General features: G+C 35.0%; 1 long non-coding RNA gene and 2 pseudogenes across 1 annotated transcript; 1 reads left to right on the forward strand and 2 right to left on the reverse strand.

Moving 5' to 3' along the window:
- On the forward strand, positions 1 to 18,041 carry LOC139775131 (uncharacterized; annotated as a pseudogene).
- LOC139775138 (uncharacterized) lies at positions 12,395 to 14,038 on the reverse strand. The gene is made up of 2 exons (XR_011718746.1): positions 13,063 to 14,038; positions 12,395 to 12,941 (listed from the first exon to the last, which is right to left on the reverse strand). It is a non-coding gene; the product is annotated as an uncharacterized lncRNA (long non-coding RNA).
- The window catches only part of LOC139775136 (BBSome complex member BBS7-like), a 5,137-nt pseudogene continuing 2,715 nt past the window's right edge, over positions 17,841 to 20,262 (reverse strand).

A 20,262-nucleotide genomic window follows, 5' to 3' on the forward strand; every position in this document is an offset into this window, starting at 1 on the left:
CGCAAGCAATACGCGATTACGCATTCATATCGGCGCGAGACGTTGTCGGTCGTGTATTCCTCTCTCGTGGATCATTCGTCGTAATTCGTCGTAAATGGTACAAATTTATTCGTACGTGTGCTCTTCTCTTTTCCTCACAATCTCTACTTTATGGAAAATCAACGTTAAATTGTATCATTTGTAAAGATTTCTTCCTTATCCCCAGGTTCGCGAGTGTTTGCAACTTGGCGAGACGCGACAAGCCGACAAGTGTTCGCCGGCTACTCCGGAGTCCGGGTTTCGTCTCGCGAAAGTCGTGACATTTTCTTCGACCGGTGTCTGACAACGACGCGGCTCGCAGGATGGGTGTCACTGTGTAAGTAGCAATATTCGTGTGTCTCTAAAAATACGCATGATTCCTTATCGCGCGATCGGCCGCGTACGAGAAAGAGATGCGTGTCGCGTCTCGCCGGGAGACGCGCAGAGGTTATGTCGCACGTGTGCCCGGCGCCGTCAGCGCGACGCGCCGCGCCGGGTTTATCCGCGGTGATCGACGACGCCCGTCCGATCCTACGTGAGCGAAAGAGTGATTTGCATAGTGCTATCGGTGCAGGCTGCAGCAGTACCCGATGATCGAGAACCGCACCGGGCCGCAGACCATCGAGTTCCTGACGAAGCGGGTCGTCGCCCTCGGCGCCGTGCAGGTGGGACAGTTCCTGGTGGACTGCGAGACATACATGTCGGTGCCGCAGCTTGGTAAGTACGTTTTTCCTTCTGCGATTTAGCGTCCGCGAATTCGAATTGAGTTTCGCAAGTTTCGCTTTCGAGCTGTGCTGCAGCGTTAGCTAGTACGCGGGTCGCGGCCGTTGGCACAGATGGCCGCTGCTTGGCCATTTGGAAATCCATTTCGCGACAAAAAACGCCTTGTTATTATTTGCAATTTATTAAACCTTTGAATACGCGCCGTTATAATGGTTCTTCCGACAAATGTTTTTTTAAAACGAAATAGTGCAGTGTCGAACTGCAGTGGCTCTCTGCGTTGAGAGAGTGTCTATATATTAAGTACATCATATATATTACTCATTTTTGGTTTACTGCATATTACATTAAATTGCATCAATAAGATTGCGAAAATGAACGTAAGGGTTAATTGTATCGAAAAAGACATTTTTTTTCGTAAATTTAGTAATTAACGTACACAAGTTCAACGGTGGAAAATATTTTTATTTGTAAAATATTTTTTTTAATTATTTAAGATATATTTTGATATTACAATATCGAAGCTTTTTTCTAATATTTTTTGTATTCGAAGTTTTTTTAGATAGTTATTTTCGCGGTTGATCATTTCAATGATTAGTTTGAATAAAAAAATAATTATTATTACTACGGATTGTTAATTCCAATAGTCAAATGGACAGTTCGCTTCAATTACCATATGGTTTAAGAAGCATACGTGTATATAAATGATGCATTAAATTGCTGTAGTTTAATTCGTTATTAATTTGTAACATAGAGATACGATGCATTATGGTGTGAAGCAGCAGATGAGCAAATTCCTATCACGTATCAATGAAGTTCGTTCCGCAGCTGAGCTATTTGTAGAACTTTACGTCCAGCTCGTAGCGAAAGCGATTAAACCGATACTCTCAATGCCTGCTTTCAAAGTTTTAGAAATCGGCCGTAGAAATTACTCGACACCTCGAAAAATCGATATCATTGCCAGTTTCCAAATTGCTGAAGATCTCTAGTCGTTACAAAATAACAGAAAAATAAGACTCAAAAGAATAAGTAAAAAAACGAAATTATTCGAGTTGTAAAATTATCAAACGGTATTATTCCGAAAATATAATGTAATTAAAAAGTTCATTATCCATTTTCTTCTTGCATCTATAAAAATACTGAAAATCTGTGCAATTTAACGGAATTTTAAAGAATACTTTATAACATGCCATAAGCTGTCTTAAATTTTTTTCGGAAAAAGTTTTCCAAATGTGAATAATTTGGAAATTTAATTTTTTATAGATTTTGTACACTTGTATTTTTCTAACATTGTTTAAAGAATATAAGGTTTATGAAAGGTTTAGGCAACAAATTAATTCAATTAATAGATATACTTATCTTTTTTCTCATAATTTGTCTCTTCTTTTGGCCTTTATACATGTGTATATGGGTCTCTATACAAACACGCAAGTGTTGGTTCCACCGGAAGTAAGTATTAGCGAGATTGTATATCCAATACATCATTCGTTATATCTAGAGAGGTGTAAACGCAAACGCTAACAAAATCACTTAAGTACATACTTATACGTAACATAAATACACGGTATTGCCGGTCGAGGGGGTACGTATTCTCCCCCTTTAAAGCAATAAACCACCGTCGTCGCGTCGGCAAGATCGCGTTTGTGCCACTATTATTTTAATTAAACGAACGTAATGGCCGGTCTCTGAAACAAATTAAAGAGTTTCCTATTACTTGGTGTTCTCGTTACGTCGAAGAGAAAGCGTAGGAGAATCGATATCCTATATATTCGATGGTAGAATTCGAGTTCGTGTTCGGCGAGAAACCGACGAGCAGTCTTGTCTCACCCTCGCGCAGAGAAGTAATTCTTCCTTATATACGATATTACGCGCTCCGTCGCGTCGTTCAAGTTGATTTTTCCGTTACGTCGCATTGCAGAGACGCAACGATAGAGTAGTAATAGTCTAAATATTAACTCTATGAAGGTACAAATACACACAGCTAATATATATATACCCCTAGGCGTCATTACAAAAATATTAAATCTAGCAAGCGAAGCTAAACGTGGCTCGTTATAGACAAGATCGGTGTGTGTGTGTGTGTATATATATATATTTATTTCTTTTTGCTACTCCGTTCTCTTTCCTCTTTTTTTCTCTCTTTTTCTCTTCATTGAAAATACGCCTTCGTAATTTTATTATCCGTGAGGATATAATATGCATATAAGATTTAATCATCTTAGCGACGGCCAGCGCTAATTCCCATTTGAATTGTTTATTGTCAATAAATTGTATAGTGAATTTATTGTCGTTAAGTAGAATTATATACGCGATCCGTTCTTCCCGTGCAGAAAGCTTTCTGATCACGTTCAGATATAGTATATCGCGTGTAATATATAAATTCGAACTCCTAGATTGAATCTCTATTTACTTGTAATCTGATTGCAATGCGCTAGGTATTTTTAATTCGCTAATGCGGATTAAGATTTCAATCTCGAGTTACAGTCTTCGCCGATCTCTAACGTTTGCCATTTTTCGTTTTGCATAAAAAGGACAAAGGGGTAAATCTATAATACCGTGGCACGTCTAAAAGCTGCTGTCATCGTTAATCCACAATTACACGCACACTCATCCACGAGTTTTCTCGCACTCGAGCACATACGTAACCGCGTACGCGACACAGACATCTATTTATCGGGACTATTGTGATCCTAAACGTGCAGTAATGCGAAATCTGATTCCGGAATTTCACTATTACCGCTACATATTACGACAAATTTTCAATTCAAGAGAGTGCACAGTGCAGATTTTTGTTCGATATAGTTTAACATACCTACAGGGAAAGGAGGAGATTTTCGTTTATTTTTTTTTTCTTATTACGTGTGGAAGATCTGACGCAATGTGGTCGCTGCGAATATTCAATATGCCGCTCGGGCAAATAGTAAGAACGAGATAATCTTATCATATTTTTTACAATTTACGTAAAATCCGGAAGTTGATCGTATATCCTACGTATACTCATTTCACGAGTATTGCACCGCGTTAAAACTAATTATATAGACGTTATTCAATACTGCATTCAAGCCCTTGAGCATAAAATATACGGTGCTTTGAAAATATATATATAATTGTAATGTTGTCCTTTGACTAGCTTAAACATTCGTAGATGTATTAATAATTCAACAAATTATACTTCCATAGCTTAGATAATTGATGATTGAATTATTTTTTGTAGCAAAAAAAAATGATTTGATTACCGAGGCTTAATATTAAAAAATTGAAGAGTAATTATACCGAAATTTTTTTCCGATAAAATATTAATTAGAATGCACTGATATATATTTTTTCAAGACACTCTATCGCCTTTCGTGAGATTACTCTAATTAGGTACAATATTAATATGAATATCATGGGCAGAGCCAAGTACGCGTCTTTCGAGAGCAGATTATGTAAAGCGTCATCTGTTATAAATTTTGTCGAAAGTAAACCTACAGATTTGATACAGGATTTGGCATATATGGCTATTTTGGCAGAATACTAGTAGATAATATATAAGATATCAGAAGACTCAGCCAGTAAAAACATGAGTTTAATGTGAACATAAGTAATTTCTAATTGAACTTTTGCCGATTTAATATACTGCGAACAATTTTCTCCTTAGATATAATACTAGCGTATTTAAACTACGTTATTTTTAGTATGATCTTTAGTATAATCTTTAATAATAATGAGTTAAAGGATATGTGACGAGATACTGTTATATAAACCATTAGTTAATAAATTACAAGAAAAGTGTTATTTTCAAGTTATAACATCCAAATAAATACATGAATGTGTCTATTTATATTTGTTTGTACATGTATAAACATATATTATACAGCATGTAATACGTTATTGAAATTAATTATTTAAGAGGGAGTATAATATGATTTTTAGAAGAACAATAATTTACTGCGTGGGATAGTCCATGATTTAGACAGCTAGGAAAGTCACATATATCTCTATTTGACAACAAATTTACAACGCCTGGCGGTATCTCAACAGTTGAAAACATGTTCAAATACGGTGCTAAAGTACACGAATTTTTATTATGTAACACAATGACACAATTGCCAATTATTAAAGATAATGTCAGATAACTAAACAATGCAACTTCATCGTTATAATAAATAGAAACAATGCCTTTTGGTCCAGGAAAGCTGATTATCTCCAATCTTTCATCCTGACATTTTAGGTTATTGCAATAAATGTTTGAAAATTTTATAGTATTTATTACTGTACTTGCTAATAGAAACTTGCTGAAAAAAAGCAATAAAAGAAATACATTTGTTAAAATGTTACTAAGTGTTCACAAACATACAATTGTACAAACAAAGGACTTTAAAAATATGTGAAAATTTTCTAGTAAATTAATACCCATTGCATTCTAGTGTAGATGCAAGATTCTCTAATATTTTCCTTCTAGAAACAATAGGCCAAATACTCCAATTTTTGAATGCTTCCTCGGCTAATTTTATGCATCTAAACATATCTTCCCTATAATAAATTTAGATATTAATTTAATATGTGAGTTTTATTAAATTTCGTAAAAATTGTTGCAGAGCTAAGAAGAGAGGCAGAAAAGATGCATATATTCGTACTTTGTTGCGTGTGCATATGTATTGCTATTATGAATCCAGTATTCATTCTTCACAGGCCTCTGCCATACGCCGTTATAAAAAAGCTCATAAACTGATCCTGTATATTCGTTTGGATTAATCTTATCTCCATCTTTTAAATCGTTCCAGAGAAGATGTGGAATCAAATTAAAAGTAGAAAACGACCATTTCCAAGAAAGCTTGATATTGGAGCAAAACTCGAAGTGTGCATTTATGAACGTAATATCTCTCTGATCTCAAAACAGAATTATTATTTCAATAAAGCTGTAGACAATTTGGCATTTGTATTACATCATTTAAATTGTACTACGTACGCGTAATGTCGTTGCTAATACTTTTGCAGCTGTAATATCTTCCGACCATATAGACACCATATTGATTGACTTCAGATTGACAAAGTATGACGGAAGCATATATAATTCCTTCTCTGTACGAAATATGGAAATAGGCAAATCCATGTATGTATAAAAATCTGGAAAATACTTTTCTAGGAGCGATAAAAATTTCTGTTTTATTGATTCTTGGACAAAAATTGTATATATCTTTAACAGGAAAAAAGGTGTAACCCTTAAGTGGCTAATAACTGCATACAAGTCAGAATCTTGGCATACAATCATCTCATAGACGTAATCTGTGTAAATTTTAAAAATATTGCTATAAAATGTAAAACTTTTAGAATATGTTTTGAATGTGCTTACTTGAAATTAATGGTCTATAATAACCATCTACGAATTCCAACTTCGAATTATTCCTAAAAAATATAAGAACGTTTACAAAATGGATAATAATATCCTTTATAACGTAATAAGAAATGTTAATTAATATTTAGTAAACAATTTAATTATATAACATAGTTTGATATAATGTATTTTTATTGAATAATTACATAAGGGCCGCTTTTAAAAATGATGGAATTTCTCGTTCCTCACATACAATATACATAATATATATTATATTAATTTTATCATAAGTGCATTCATCTAAAAAGAGATAGTAAAAAGAAGAATTTCTATTATACAATCTAGTACGTATATTATTTTATGTATATTATTGCTATTATTTTTTAATATAAATATAATATTAAAAATGAAGAAGCGAGAACAAAGGATATTATCGATATATATATCGCTACAGATACATTACAAGAATATTATTAATGTATCGAACTCACTGTCAAACATCAATTTCACACTAACAGTGTACAAAAAGTCAAGAATTGTAGTAATTATATCCACATGATCACAAGCAGATTTGAAAACAGATAAATTCTCTTCTATTATAGACGCTGTCCGCGAGAATCTATAAATGTAAAAAGAAAATAAAACAACATATATAGAGACAACTGTTATATTTTTTAACATCACTCTCAATTTAGGGTTAAGTAGTCATATTTACCTATCTAAAAAATTATTATTTTCCTCACATTTCAATTCGTAGTGTAAAGCAGATATCTTATTTAGTGCTGCCTAACAACACGCGTAAAAAATAATACAAAACTATTTATTAGTAATATAGATTTTAAGTTCTCTGTCTTATTATATGTCACAATTCCTCAACATATTTATATATATATATTAATTAGTCACAATCATATTCACCTGCTTGTTGATCTCATACTCTAAGGCTTCATAATGTCGCTTTATGGTTTTAATTCGCTTATGCATTCTGATTCAGATTATTAATTAATTTCCAGCAATATTACAAAAGAAAAACGTACATGCGATCGCTATCTTGCGCACAGTAACAATAAGAACAGATGAAGAAGAGATTGTATTTGCGAAGAGATGACACTTTGATTTGGAGCAACAAACTGCAGGTGATCGCGCAAGACGCTCCATACATATAAATAATATTTTCGTATTCTGCTGCTAATAACATTATGAAGATCAAATACGTAAATGTCACGCGATCTGAACAGTATGTAACGGGTGTTTACATATTATAAAGATGTTATTTTGTCCCAATTTTTAACGCTGTAAGGTATCCCGGAATGTAACTCGGATCAAAATTCAATTGAACAAAGACAAAGCAATCTGATTTGTTCTTTATAATTCTTTAATCTAAACTACTTGTACTTTTCATCTGTTCCTTTTTTTTCTGACGTCTAATCATATATCCATTTTATTTTAAATACAAAGGTACAATATATAGCGCAGCCACAAAGAACCAGATCTCATATATAACTTGCACTTCTTAAAAAATTTCTCGATTTGTCGTTTGACAACTTTTTTCGACAGTAAAATATTGCTTCTTCACAAAATCCAATAGGTATCTATTTTAATTGTTATTTCGTAATTTATTAAGAGAAATACACAATAAATACTTATATTTCGTGCAAATTGATGTGAGAAGAATTTAGCACAGTTGCTATTAATATATGTTAAGCAAAATTTCTTTTTCTTTCAAAATGAAATAGTGAGGTATTTAAATCTCTTAAATCATTTTTTGTTGTCGGTAATTATTTATGTCTATTTTTATCGGAGTAGATTAATTTTAATCTCGGTTTAACTTAATATTTATCCTTTTCTAACTCTTAGGATAAGATAAAATGTAAGTTAAATTAAGATTAAAATTTGACAGAAACGGACATAAGTGAATTGTCATATTGCATTTCCATCTTAAGATAAAATATGAAAAGTATATCTGCTTTACTTCTTGACAAGATCAAGATTTCAAAAATTTCTTTTAAATAAAGATAAAATAACTCTTCGAATAAACGAGCATACATTTTAGGAAGTTATAACTACAGATATGTTTTATATGACATACTCAATATTTTTCCATACCTTATCATTTTTATCGCCATTTAATTTTACGGTACTTGCTGTACTGCTCACACCATACTTAAAGATACGGCGGTATATTTTTTGTCGAGTATTATGTATTGTGTTACACGCTGTATAAAAAATATGTGCTTAAAGCATCCAATTCTTAACATAAATTTTAAAAATAGTTGAAAGTGTAAGGGATTTTATTTTATAAATGTATATGAGCGTTTCCAAATAAAAAGAATGAGCGATTGACTAATAAGCTATACTGTTATTATTTTTAAAAAACCTTGTATAATATGTCGAACGCCATTAATGTCCGTGGACATTTATATCCTTGACAAAGCGTATATCAAATCTGAATATTTGTGTCATAACTCTCAATTATGTCTGACAGTTCGATATCCTTAAATGTATGATTCGTATGAAACGTATTAAATAAAATTAGAACATAAATAATAGGTACAATATTAATAAATATGAATACGTCAGGTAGAGCCATGTCTATCGAGAGCAGATTATGCAAAGCATCTGCTATAAATTTTGTTGATAGAAGAACTACAGAGATTCGATACAGGATATGGCATGTAAAATGCTGGTTAGATAATATATATAGAACACCAGCGGATTCTGACGTCGGTAGGAGGGGGCAAAATTATTTGATTTGATATTTTTCTTAGCATCACGCTTAGCTTTTACTTCAGGATCAACGAGAACTTGGTGAAACTTTTGATCCTGCTTTAACGTTTAATGTATTTTTTCTAAGATTTTTTTAAACAGATTCAACAAAACTGATTTCTTTTATTTGGAAGGAGGGGTTTTACCCCCCCCCCCCCCCAAGGATCCATCAGTGATATAGAGTAAAATGTGTTAACTGTGTTAAGTGTGTGATATTAGAAAGTTTCACCGGCAAAACACGAGTTTAAAATTGCGAACATAATTAGCAAATTTTGATTGAACAATTTTACATACCGCGAATAATTGTTTCATTAAACATATAATACTGGCTTTTTAAAATGTTATTTTTGGTATAAATTTTGATATAATTTTTAATAATATTGAGTTAAAAGATATGTGATGAGATATTATTATAAAAATAATTTTATTTCCAAACATTAATAAGTGACAAGAAAACTGTTATTTTAAAGTTATAACATATAAATACGTACATGAATGTGACTAAATTATTTATTTATATACACATATAAATTGATATTATGGAGCATGTAGTACGCTACGAAAATTATTTAAGGGGGAATATAATATGATTTATAGAAGTACAATATTTAACTACATCATAAAATTCATACGTTTTAGTAAAAATGTTACACATATCTCTATTTGACAACAAATTTAAAACGCCTGGAGGTAGCCCAGCTGTTGAAAACATGTTAAAATATGATGCTAAAGAACACGAATTTTTATTTTATAACACAATGACACAATTGCCAATTATTAAAGATAATGTCAGATACATAAATAATGCGATTTCATCTTGACTGCAAATAGAAATAACGCCTTTTGATCCAAGAAAGCTGATTATCTCTAATCTTTCATCATGACATTTCAATGTATTTATAATGTTGTATGATGTTTTTATAAAGTCAAATACTAGATTTTTATACAAAAATTTACTGAAAAAGAAAGCAAAAAAGGAAATACATTTATTAGAAATGTTATTAAGTGTTCACAAATACGCAAATGTACAAAGTAAAAGACATTAAATATATATGATAATTTTTTAGTAAATTAATATCCATTGCATTCTAATGTAGCTGCAAGATTCTCTAATATTTTCCTTCTAGAAACAATAGGCAAGATACTCCAACTTTTGGATGCTTCTTCGGCTGATTTTACGCAACTCAACATATCTTCCCTATAACAAATTTTAATATTAATTTAATAATATGTGAATTTTATTAAGATTCTTAAAAATAATTGCAGAGTTAAGAAGAAGGGCAGGAAAGATGTATGTACACGTACTTTGTTGCATTTGCATATGTATTGCCATTATGTACCCAATATCCATTCTTTACAGGCTTTTGCCATCCGCCGTTATAAAAAAGATTGTAAACTGATCCTATATGTTTGTTTGGATCAATCTTATCCCCATATTTAAGATCATCCCAGACAAAATATTTATACAAATCGAACATAGAAGACAACCATTTCCAAGAAAACGTGATATCGGGACAAAACTCGAAGTGCGCATTTATAAATGTAATATCTGTCTGCTCACAAAACATAAATTGTTTCAACAAAGCTTTAGACAATTTGGCAATTGTATTATATCATTTAAATTGTAATACGTACGCGTAATGTCCTTGCTAATACTTTTGCAGCTGTAATATCTTCTGACCATATAGATACCATTTTGATTGACGCCGGACTTACAGTATATAAGGGAAAGGATTAAGTAGTCATTTATACCTATCTGACAAATTATCAGGATCCTTAAATTTCAACTCGTAGTGTAAAGCAGATATCTTATTTAGTGCTTCCTAACAACATATGTAAAAAATAATACAATACATTTTACCAGCAATATAGATTAAGTTCCCTGTGTCTCAAATGTTATATTTCACAATTCCTCAACATATTTATATATGTTAATCATATTCATACTCACCTGTTTATTGATATCATATTCTAAGACTTTATAACATCGCTCTATAATTTTAATTCGCTCACACATTTTGATTCTGATTATTAATCAATTCCCAGCAATATTAAAGAAGTAATACGCGTATACGATCGCTATCGTCGCACGTCGAAAATAAGAACAGATGAAAACGAAACTGTACTTGCGAACTTCGATTTGGAAATATCGCAAAAGACGCTCTATAGATAATATTTCGTTGCTAATCTCTCTGTTGCTAATAACATTATGAAGATCAAAAAGGTAAATGTCACGCGAACTAAACAGTATATAACGGGTGTTTACATATTTTGAAGATGTTCTTTGTTCTTTTGTTCCAGTTTACGTATAAGGCTATAAGGTATCTCGGAATTTATATAACTCGGATAAAAAGTCAGTCGAATAAAAACGAACCAATCTAATTTGTTCTTTACAATTCTTTCATCTAAACTTACTAGTACTTTTCATATTCCTCCTCTTTTTCTTTCTGACGTCTAATCATGCATATATCTATCTTATTTTAAATGCAGAAAATACAATTTGTAGCGCGGTCACAAAGAACCAGATCTGATATGACAACCTTGCCAATCTCAAAAAATTTTTCGATTGTTCTCTGACAACTTTTTTCGCCAGCCAAATTATTGCTTTTTTGCACTGCTCAACAAACATTTTAATTGTTATACCGTAATTTATTAAGAGAAATAGATAATAATATTTTATACGAATTAATGTGAGAAAAATTTAGCATAATAGCTATTAATATATCTTACAATTAGGCAAAATTATTATTTCTTTTTAAATGAAATAGTGATGTATTTAAATCTTTTCTATTTTCTTTTTCCCTTATTTTTGGTAATCATGCATTTATGTCCATTTCTACCAAAGTAAATTAATTTTAATCTCTTCTTTAATCTCTTCTTAAATCTTTAATTTTCAGGAAAGAGGATAAAAATATTTAATTCCATTTTTTTTTCGAATTGTGAGATAGTTGACGCAATTGCAATTACGATATTTTGTTGTAATAAAACGTACATTGTTTCTTGAAAAGGTTGGCTGTGACTCATTTGTCAACTCACTTATGACACTATTCTTCAGTTTAAAAGAATAATGACACTTCTGCCCCGTGCGGCGGATTTCGCACGTAGACTTGTGACATTGTTAGCACGTAGATAACATTTAAAGCATATATTTTATAGGTTTAACTCAAAATTGAAATTTTGTAAGTCTGTGTGACAATATATATTCTTTTCGGGATACGATATGTATAATAAAGTTTGTTGACAAAATAGGGCAATTAATGTTAGAAATTAAGTAGAGTTCGACATACTATACAGTTTGATGCAATTTTGTGGCAGAAACAGATAAGAACAAACTCTGCGTTCGACAATTTACTACCAGATTGCTGTCAGATAAAATATCAGAAAACTCCGCCACTAAAACACAAGTTAATGAGAACATAGTTAGCAATTTCTGATTGAATTTTTGCCAACTTGACATACTGCGAACAATTTCTTCATTGGATGTAAACTGGCGTCTTTAAAATGTTATTTTAAATGTTATTTTTGATATAATCTTTGATAATATTAAGTTAAAGGATATATGAAGAGACACTATTATATAAACAATTTTATTTTAAAACATTATAATTAATAAATGACAAGAGAACTGTTATTTTTTAAAGTTATAATATCTAAATAAATACATGAATATGTTTATTTACTTTTATACACAAATATTATGGAGCATATGTAATACTGTTACTAAAATTATTTAAGAGGGAGTATAATATGATTTATAGAAGTACAATCATTGAGTGCGTCGTGTAGATCATAATGTCGAGAGCTAAAATATTGACACATATCTCTACTTGACAACAAATTTACAACGCCTACAGGTATCCCAGCTGTTGAAAACATGTTAAAATATGGTGCTAAAGTACACGAATTTTTATTATGTAGCACAATGACACAATTGCCAATCATAAAAGATAATGTCAGATAATTAAACAATGTTTCTTCATCTGCATGATAAATAGAAACAATGTTTTTTGATCCATGAAACTTGATTATCTCTAATCTTTCATCCAGCCATTTTAATTTAGAGCGAACGACGTTTCCTAATTTTATAGTGTTTAATACTGTTTCTGCAAAATTAAATTCGCTGAAAAAGAAAGCAAAAAGGGAAATATATTTGTTAAGAGTGTTACTAAGTGTTAACAATCACACAAATGTATAAACAATAAACTTTAAAAATACATGAAAATTTTCTAGTAAATTAATACCCATTGCATTCTAATGTAGATGCAAGATTCTTTAATATTTCTTTTCTAGAAACCATAGGCAAGAGACTCCAATCTTTGGATGCTTCCGCGCTTGATTCCATGCATAATATCACATCTTCCCTACAATGTTTTTAAATATTAATTTAATAGGTGAGTTTTACTAAATTTCTTAAAAATTATTGCAGAGTTAAGAAGAAGGGCAAGAAAGACGCATGTATTCGTACCGTGTTGCGTGTGCATATGTATTTCTATTATGTATCCAATATCCATTCTTCACAGGTTTTTGCCATCCGCCGTTATAAAAAAGATCGTTAACTGAACCTACATATTTATTTATTTTATCTTCATCTTTTAAATCGGCCCGGATAAGCTCTTGAAACCAATTGAAAGGAGAAACGAGCTTTTTCCAAGAAAACGTGATATCGGAGCAAAATTCGAAGTGCGTATTTATGAATGTAATATCTCTCTGCTCTCAGAACAGAAATTGTTTCAATAAAGATTTTGGCAATTTGGCCATTGTATTACAGCATTTAAATTATATCACATAATACGTACGCGTAATAACGTTGCTAATTCTTTTGCAGCTGTAATATCTTCTGACCATATAGACACCATATTGACTGACTCCAGATTTAAAATATATGAGGGAATGTAAATTAATTCTTTCTTTGTATGAAACGTGAAAATGGGCACCCAGGGGGGAGGTGAGGACGAGCGTGTTCTGGTGCGCGCGGCGCGTATCGAGGCGCGGCCGTGATTTTCCGATGCGGTGGTCCGGGTGCAGTGACCTTGGTCCCGCTGTCAAGTCGCTCAAGAGTACGCACCCCCCGCCAAATTCAAACTCCGCCGGCGCGCCCGGTCACCGGTGCCGATACTATTTTCGGGACTGAATCACTTTTCTCTTTCTTTTATTTTACTTCGCTTGGAATAGAAGCGCTAAAAAGATTGTATTATCTCGTTAGACCCCGCTATCTGATGAGGAGGGGTATCGTTTAATCTTAGTCGCGATGGATTTTAGTGCTAACAAAAGCCTCTTGGCAGTGAAAGGTTGAGGAATATTATATTGCGCGCGAAAAGCAAAATACAGACTTTCTCGTTGACTTGAGTAAAAGTTACTGTCACTGTGTATATACAGAATATAAAAATAATGATAGTATTGAAAATGTGTTATTTTGAAAATTACATTGAAAATGTGTGGATTCCACTGTGGTAGTAGACAATAATATTTCAGTAAATTCGTAAAATATAGACTTGCTCGTTGATTTGAACAAAAATTATTATTACTATAACATGAGAACGATTTTAAAATTGTTACACGACAATAGAAAGATCTGCGAGTAATTTTAACGTTTTGTGTACATTGGAATTGATTATTCTATTTTAGCTTATTTGAACTATTTTTAATCGCATAGAGTCGAATCGAAGGAAATTGATTTTTTACCTATACTCTTCTTTATGATCCACCAGGTTTGACATCTATAGATAGGTGAAAGCTTGTGAGAAGGACAGTTACTAGTCTTTGCATCCAGAATACTCAGTTATGGAAGTTACAACGGAGGAGGCGCAAGCCGTGCTCCTGGAGGGAATGGAGGGTGCTCAGTACATCACCATCCAGAGGGCCGAGGGCCTTGAGCGGACAGGGGGTGCCGCTGCTGACTCTGAACGGCGAATTAATCTCGGAGGGCATGGTCATGGACATGATCAACGCCGGCGTTGGCACCGACTACGGCACCGGCACGCAGTATTACGAGGCGGACGACTTGCTGCCGCACGAATTGACAGAGGTTGTAATATGCTACTTAATGCCCGTATGACTGTATATTTTTACCTTGCACGTAGAATGTGAATTGTGTGATGCAGGAGGACCGTAGACTCGCCACGGCCCTGGTCGCGGTACAGCTGCATCAGCAGCAGAAGCAGCAGCAGCAGCAGCAGCTCCACATCCAGTCGCAGCAGGAGGACCCGACTCTACCGGACGTTTCGCACCTCGAGACCCTGACGCCAGTGAATTCGTACGCCATTCAAGCAGTGCCGGAACCGAACGCCGCTCCGTCCGTGTACCCGCCTCTGCAGCCCTTCAAGAGGATCACGCAGAACGTAAAGCAGGAGTTTATCAACGTTAAAAGTGAATACGACGTTGAGGTTTCCACGGAAAGCAGTGAGGACGCCGCGTCGGCGTCCGGACCCAAGAGAACTCTGCCGCACAAGAAGAGGATACCTCGTAAACTGAAGCAACAGCAGACGAAGAAAAACGCGCCGCGGAAGGACAGTAGCAAATCGAGTCAAGATAATGCGACGATTGAGTTGACTAAGTAGCGAAGTTCAGGCTAACATCTTCAAGTGCGAATTGTGTAGTTCTAAGTTTAGCAGTCAGTTGAAGTTCTTTGAGCATTTAAAGGTATACATTATCGAAAGTGAATAGTTAGACCCTTTTAATACGTATGTATCTTTACGAAATGAAAAATAATTGAATAATTTTTATAGGTGCATTACGAACCGGTAAAACAGGAGACGCGAATAGCTCAAGCGACTAATACTAATATCTCGATATCAGTGCCGGAAACAGTACACACTCTAGACAATACTGTGATCGAGGAATTCAGTGAACCCGAAGATCTTATGGAGGGTATTCGAGGCGTAGGTAAGAGAACATCTTTGACATTAACATTTTTGTTTTTAATTTTGCGATGCAATTGTAATTGGTTTTTTTTTCGCTTGCAGTGGAAGAAACTGGCGCGCATATCGACGACGATACGGACTCTCCGTTACCCAGTGCGAACAACGAATCGACTATATGGACCATCACCGGTGTCACGGAAGAGGTACAACAGAGGGACCAACAAATAAGACCACCGGCCGTTAGCGAGAATAAAAGTTCCGACGAGAAGGCAAAGACTGACATTCCACAAACGGCCAAAAAAAAGAAATCACCGAAAACGCGAAAGTCAAGTTTGTATAATCCCTTTTTTTTCCTCCGGAAACTCTTTGACGCGCTGAAGATAGAGGGATTTTAAAAACGATATTCTCTTGTAGGTGACGAATTAACGTGTACTCAGTGCAATCGTTCATTCCACCATAAAAATAGCTTAGTTTATCACATGCGATCTCACAGCGGGGAACGGCCGCATCAGTGCGATATCTGTAGTAAACGTTTCTTTGCCGCTAGCGCGCTGAAGGTAAGCATCGATTGCATTGTTCGCGCAAGGGATATATTTAATTTTACCAACAATATATAAAAATCTAACTATTCGGTTGCGATTGACAGGTACACAAAAGACTTCATAGCGGTGACAAACCGTACAAATGCGAGGAATGCGGGCGACACTTTCGACAATGGGGCGACTTAAAGTATCATTCGACGAGTATCCATTCGGAGCAGAAGCATCATCAGTGTGAATTTTGCTCCAAGCAGTTCGCACGGAAATATTCATTGATCGTGCACAGGCGTATCCACACCAGTGAGAAGAATTACCGCTGCGACTACTGCAACAAAACGTTCCGTGCGAGCAGCTACTTGCAGAACCATCGACGCATACACACCGGCGAGAAGCCGCATCCGTGCGCGGTGTGCGGCAAGCCGTTCCGAGTACGAAGTGACATGAAGAGACATATGCAGACGCACTCCCGAACGAAAACGAATGACAAGCAGTCGCTGAACAGAATCCTGACGGGGAAGAACACGGAGGAGATGGTGGGCGATAAAGGAGCCCAGGCAAAAACGATTCAGGATCTCGTGAGAGATCTGAAACTGGAGGTCGAAGCGACGGGTGTTGTAGAAATCGTCCAGCCGGATGACAATCCGGAAAGCATTTTGCCGCATACAGGACAAAACTTGGAATACACCGTGACATCCACAGCGGATACTGTAACTGAAGACAGAGATCCTCTGGAAGCGGTTGTGCGAACGACTGATAATATGTGAGTAGAATCAATTATATCTCGATGAAGACTCGATCGATAGTAAAAGATCTCTTTCGACTAATCTATTGTGTTTTTGCAGGCCATATTTTTTTATGTAATCTTGGAAGTTTTAAGAGAAGAAAACATATTCTACTGCACGACAAGATTGATCATTTATGGAATATCGGCACTCAAAATCGGTCTGTAATACAAAGATTACGTTTCATGAAATTAATTCTATAATAGCAGATCAGGCATATTCGATTATAACTTATTTTGAAATAATAAATTACGTGCATATATAATTTTATAAGTATTGTAAGATCTAGAAGGCATTGTTCTTATTCGAAAGCAAACAACCGGAGACAAATGCCAATTTAAGATTTGGCAAGTAAACTGCATTAACACTGCCTAGATGTTGCAAGGATTTTTTTTAATTAGGTTTTTTTATAAAATTCCAAGACAATCCATAAAAAACGGATATTATGGAATAAAAATTTCACAATCTTACTAGTGATTGCAAAATCCTAGATTCTGTCAGTGAAATCGTGAGTTAAAATTTTTACTAATTTATATCTATAAATATTTATAAATATTTTATGAATTATCTCATCATAAATATAAATATAATTATATAATATAATTATATGATATAAATTTATATTTATAAATTTTATTTATATTTATATCAATAATTTTTATTCATTCCACAATATCCCAGTTTTTTATGGATTCCCTGGAACTTTGCAAAAAAAAATAATAACACGAAATCTCTGCGACATAGATAATGCGTAACATACTTTCTAGTTTTTAAGAGCGAGTAAGTAATTTGTATGAGGTTGAGTAGAGAACTAAATTGTATTGCAATAGTTCCAAGATTCATGAAGAAACAATATCATTTATATATATATATACATACACACACGAATGCGCATTATACTGTAATTAACATTAATCGTAATATTGTACATTTTTAAAACTAGGATTGTACAATAGTGTAATTGTACAATTTAGCGGTTTATATATATTGTGAATCGACGTTTAAGAAATAAATTTTTTACTTCAACGTGTTTATAGAACTACATTGGTCCACTTCATTCGCAATCTCCGAATCTAAATAGCAGCGGGTATCAGAGTCGGCACGCTTACGTCGGCTTTACCGATGAAAATTTGCAAGATGGTAGCCAAATCCCTGGATTCGAGGGCATCTTTTAACTTCGCCGTAGCCTCAATGCTACTAATCCTATTACACGAAACGTATTGTTAGAATTAGGCCACGATAAAAAGTCCCATCTTTACCTTCGAGATCGCTTTGCTCGTTCCCAATCTACGTATAAGTCGGTAATGATAGCGTGCAGTCTGTTCAGGATTTCAGTGTCCTTCGCCATAAGCGATCTAATCTCCGTCTCCTTCTCCAACAGCTCTTGGTACTCGGAACATAAGTTCTCCCTCGGATTGGATTGGAGTTCCCATTCTCCGAGAGCGTCCAGAATTTTTATCTTCTGAATTAAATCGTAGGCCGCGTTCAGTCGCGGGAGAATTAACTCCAAGACTCTAGATACACTTCCCTCTGCTACTTCTGCGGAAAGATTTACGTTTGCGATCGTTTTGCGTCTTCGAAGAGAAATGCAATAATCATCGATAAATTACCGCAGAACACGTCTAGCTTTATCTTTCGTTTCGTCGCTTCCTTCGTCAAGATATCTCTGAGAATTATGATGGTGGATATATTCTCGCCGAGAAAAAGCGCGCTCCCTTTCCTGCAGTTTAGCAAAAGATTAATGACGAATGCAGGTCTGATTTTACGTTATAAACTTACTTGTATTTGCATTTGAGGACCGTTCCGATGAAGGACGAGATATACACTAAAACAGCTTCACCCTCGTGGATATGAGGTCTCTCGGGCACATCGGGTAACGCTAAAGAGAGCCACGCGTGCATCTAGAGAGAAGATCCATGGAAAGAACATGGAAAACCGTTTCTCTCATAACAAGATTAACAGGACAAAGAAACGTACCTCGGCAATAGTGAAATTGCCGTTTAGTTTCAATTCATTAAACGGACCACTGGACGCGGTGTCATCATCATCGTGTTGCCTGACGTGCAGAGATAAGGCGTAAATAGGAACTGAGATTTTACGGCAACGCTTCGGCTGTATCTGAGAATTATTATAGACGTTAACAACGTGAATACACCTACATAGGATGCGAAAAGCGACGTGTAAAATACCTGAGACGTTACGTAGATCTGCAAGATACCCGCCTGACCCTCGATGGATCTCAGTCGCATTTCCAGACGATTCGTATTGATCTATTTGTAAATTATATTTCGTAAAAAGCTCATACTCTTAGAGATATTATTAAAATTCAAAAAGATTATGTATCGTTTCAGAGAATCGCGAGAATATTGTATACTTGGCATCGATAAGTGGCAAGAACAAAATTGCCCTCTCTAGGAACGCAAGCGGACAAGCTGACCACTGCGCTATTGCTCTCCGTCTCCAACAGGTCGACGGGCGTATCGGATTGTATTAGAATATTGTCGATTGACGCGTCTAGTTCTACGGACAGGCAATACGAAGCGTCTTCTTTGTGCAGCACCATTCTGTGAATTGGTTTCAGTTGCAACTTCAATCCCGATTAATCAGTTTTATATTTGTAGAAATAATTTTGCTACAGTTACTTATGATTCACTGCTAATATCAAAGGTGCCAGAGGGTCCGGCATGAAATTGGACGACTCCTTCTCCTCATTGAGCTTCTCCTGCAGTTGTTGTATCTCCAACTTCAGCCTGGCCAATCCGACGTCGCTCTGTCCCGCTTCTAGCAGACCAGGAGGACTGGTGGTCAATCCGAATACTCGGCCCGAGTAAGTCGTGACGAGAACCTCAGGGTAATTGGCGACGCCGATTATTCCGCCCACGACTGTACTAATGCTTTCACCGGCGTTCTGTAATGATACATATCTAAACTAGCATGATTTAATTCGGTGAAAACTATGAATGCGGCTATCGTTACTCACGTAGTGATAACGCAGAGTGGACGATACGTCCTCGTCGGGAATCGTGTACACCTCGACGACTCCGTCTTGTCGACCAATGAGGATATCTATACCGTCTTGTAACTGATGAGTATCCAACGAAGTGATTTCCGAGCCCGTCGAAGTCAGCAGCCAGGTGACTCGGAGGGTCTTGTTGCCCTGGAGGATCAGTAGTCCGACTCTACCGTCCGCGGTACCGACCAAAACGCGGTCCCTCGAGTATATCTCTCCCTCTCTGAATTATGGGATGAATAACACAAAA

The sequence above is a fragment of the Temnothorax nylanderi genome, unplaced genomic scaffold (assembly GCF_030848795.1).
Source record: "Temnothorax nylanderi isolate EJ_2023f unplaced genomic scaffold, tnyl_v1.0 TNYL_tig0093_pilon, whole genome shotgun sequence".
NCBI lineage: Eukaryota > Metazoa > Arthropoda > Insecta > Hymenoptera > Formicidae > Temnothorax > Temnothorax nylanderi.